This window comes from Papaver somniferum, unplaced genomic scaffold (genome assembly GCF_003573695.1).
Source record: "Papaver somniferum cultivar HN1 unplaced genomic scaffold, ASM357369v1 unplaced-scaffold_19, whole genome shotgun sequence".
NCBI classification, from domain to species: domain Eukaryota; kingdom Viridiplantae; phylum Streptophyta; class Magnoliopsida; order Ranunculales; family Papaveraceae; genus Papaver; species Papaver somniferum.
In genome coordinates this window covers 18,530,575-18,534,484 of record NW_020628818.1, presented here as the reverse complement: position 1 = coordinate 18,534,484, position 3,910 = coordinate 18,530,575, and positions in this window count along the sequence as shown.

The following is a 3,910-nucleotide window of genomic DNA, read 5'->3' as shown; positions in this document are numbered from 1 at the left end:
TTGAATCTATTCAGGTTTTCATCTAATGGTGAATATTGAATGCCTTGTTACCAAGGTAGTAATGATTGCAAACCCTGATTTGAAGACTATATAAAGGAAAACTCTAGAAACTAGGAAACCTAATCCCCACACCTCCTGTGTGAAACTAGTTGTAATCTAGAGTCGATTCTACTTTAACCTTAGGTTTCTATCGACATCCTGTAGGTTAACGACTTAAAGACTTCATTGGGATTTTGAAGCCAGACCCAACTATTTTCTCTGTAGTTGCATGATCTGATCTTGTTGTTTATATCGTATTTGAGTACAATCGTAAGGATTGGCTTGAGATTAATTTCTCCGATAGGAAATATAGAAAAGTAGTCACAAACTATTCGTATCATCGTTTGTGATTCCACAATATCTTGTTTCGCTAGTCGATTAAGATTATTGGGAGGTGATTGATAATTCTAGGTTGTTCTTCGGGAATATAAGTACGGGTTATTGATTGGTTCCTGTTCACCTTGGTTTATCAAAATACAGAACAAAACTCGTAGGTATTTTGTGGGAGACATATTTATCTATTCATGTATACTTTTCTGTGTGATACAGATTTTTTTATTATAGTCTTCGACTTTGGGTCGTAGCAACTCTTAGTTGTGAGTGAGCTCAGCTACAGGAATCAAGTGCGTAGTATCTTGATGGGATCAGATACGTAAGGAGCGCAACTGTATTTTGGATCAGTGTGAAATTGATTGGGGTTCAACTACAATCCAGAACGAAGTTAGTTTGTAGTTGGATAGTGTCTGTAGCGGCTTAATACAATGTGTGTTCAATCTGGATTAGGTCCCGGGGTTTTTCTGCATTTGCGGTTCCCTCGTTAACAAAATTTCTGGTGTCTGTGTTATTTCAGTTTCTGAATTATATTGTTTTATCTTTATAATTGAAATAATACAGGTTGTGTGTTAGATCATCAATTAGAGTAATCCAACCTTTGGTTGTTGATTGTCATTGATTGATCCTTGGATATTGGTCTTTGGTACCATCCAAGTTATTCCTTGTATTTGATTAGTACTCGCAGTTTCTGTTTGAGGAAATCAAATCAAGAGAGAGAGATATAAACTAGTTGATGTACTTTTAAATCTGTCTCCCACAGAAATACCTACAAGTTTTGTTCCGTATTTTGATAAATCAAGATGCGCATGAACCAATTGATAAAATGGACTTATATTCCCGAAGAATAACCTAGTATTATCAATAACCTCACAATAATCTTAATCGTACGGTAGCGAAACAAGATATTGTGGAATCACAAACGATGAGACGAAGATGTTTGTGACTACTTTTTATCTTGCCTATCGGAGATCAATCTCGAGTAAATTTTAGAGAAGATAGTACTCAACAGATAGAACAGGGCAAGATCAGAACACGCAAATATAGAGAAAATAGTTGGATCTGGCTTCACAATCCCAATGAAGTCTTTAATTCGTTAACCTACAGGGTTCCATGAAAAACCTAAGGTTAAAGGAGAATCGACTCTAGCTTATGCAACTAGTATCACACAGGAGGTGTGGGGATTAGGATTCCCAGTTGCTAGAGTTCTCCCTTATATAGTTTTCAAAGCAGGGTTTGCAATCTAAGTTACCTTGGTAACAAAGCATTCAAATTCACCGTTATATGAAAACCTGATTATACTCAAGCTAATATCTTTCAACCGTTAGATCGAACTTAGCTTGTTATACACAAATGAAATGTACCTTCATTTAGGTTTGAGTAACCGTACCTAAAAGTGTACACCATGTTGGCTCAACAATAGTTAACCGAGGTTAGCTATATGAACACTCTTATATCAACCTTATTCATCTTAACCACAACTGGTTCAAATGAATCAAATGAAACTAGTTAAAGAGTTGTTCAAATGCTATATTCTCATAGAAGTATACAAGAATACAATTGAAGCAAAATCGGTATGATTCGATCGAATCAATTCATGAACATTATAGCCACGGTTTGCAAAGACTGCATTCCTTAATATATAAAATGTATTAGTTTATGAACAACCCGATTTTGAACTTTAAATACTCAAGTATGCATACGGGTACGCATACCTAAGTAGCCGGCCTGAGTTTGGGTTCGCCAGTATGCGAACGGGTACACATACCTAAGTACACTTCCAAAACCCAACATAAATTTTCGGACCTGTACCTTACACAAGTATGCATACCGGTATGTGTACTTGGTACCCGGAATTCCACAACTACAATTACGCATAGGGGTATACATACTATAGATCCGGTCATGAATCACATACATGCAAGAATGCATACTATGTTCATAACCCATTAGTTCTAAACTCTATTTCAATCATTGAAACTTTTTTAGAGGATGATAATAGCCGTTTTCACACATTATTAGCATCAAAGCAATTTTCAAGTTATTGATATAATCATAACGAAACATTCCAAGTTTACACCAAATGATTGTATCACACAAACCATGTAAGATGTTACTCGGCGATTTCCATATGATCATATTTTGACTTTCGTCAAGAATATAAGATGAACTTGGTTGAAGCGAAAGCTTACCTACACATATTTCGAGAAATATGTAAGCGAGTTAAACTCAGCTCGAAATCTCAAATGTGCATAATCGAATACTATATAGTAATACGACTTTTGTCTCAATATAAGAGATAGAGTAGAAATAAACCTTCCAAGTGATAGATGAGTTTCAGTCTCCACATACCTTTTGTTAATGAAGTTCCAATAGCTCTCCTTAGTAGTTCTTCGTCTTCATTTGATGAACGCCGTGAAGTCTAATGCTCAACTACACAATCTATCCTAGTATGAGACATTACTATAAGTAGACTATAAATCAAGACTTGTAATTTTGATCGCTAACATTGACAAACAAGCTTGAGATAGCAACGGTTGCGATTTCGACCGAGAAGTGCTCTAACAGACAACCCAGTTAATTTCATTCTCCTTTTCCCCACGAACAAAGTCATATATTTCTTTTCCATTCGTATCAGAAGCTTAAGACATTCTGATTAAGATCTCACCCAGAGTTTTCTCTTCTTTATCTAACTTGTCCTGTAAAACTTCTTCAGCTACTACTCTTGGGATATTGCTTTCCTCATCTTCAACTTCAAACCAATTATCATTGACATCTTCCTTGTTTTTCCCATCTTCCCCGTCATTTATAATTATGTTATTTCTTCTTCCCAAGTACTGACTCAACAATCTAAACCAGTCTGACTGTTTTTTTTTTCTGCTTTTCCTCTTTATATTTTACCTTAAGGTCATATTTTGTCTTTTATCTCCAATGATTCCACTTCTATTTGTGTTATGCTTGCGACCAACTTCTATGCATACACTTTTTTCCTTACCCCTGTATTCCTCAGTAACTTCTTCTACATCCATTCTTCTTATTTTACTTCCGTTGTTTAGATACTCTATCTATTTCACTATCATAAATTCTTAGGCTTACTACAACATTAGTAATAAGTTCTACTTTCTCATTTCCTTGCTGAGATCCAACCCCAGAGTTTACAATCTTGTTTTCTCCTTCTTCATAGATGAATATTTTTGGGAAATTTTTCTGGTATCCTATGTATCTTTCTCTACGCTTCTCTTCTAAGTGATCACCATCTATATACCAGAAGTCTCTGCATGTTCCATGTGGAATCTCCAAGAAGAATATCTTCATTTTGATTGTTTCCCTATCAGTACCTTCTACTATGATTATCTTGACTTGATCACCAGAGCTTTTGTTATGTCGACCTAAACATGAGCTTTGTATTCCCCTTCTGATTTATTAGGTCCAACAAGATTGAGAATCCTCCCAACTTTTTCAGCCACCATTTCTGCTACAAATCCCTTTTCAACCAAATCACCCCTGAGATTAAACTTGATCCAGTAATCTTGAGCATTGA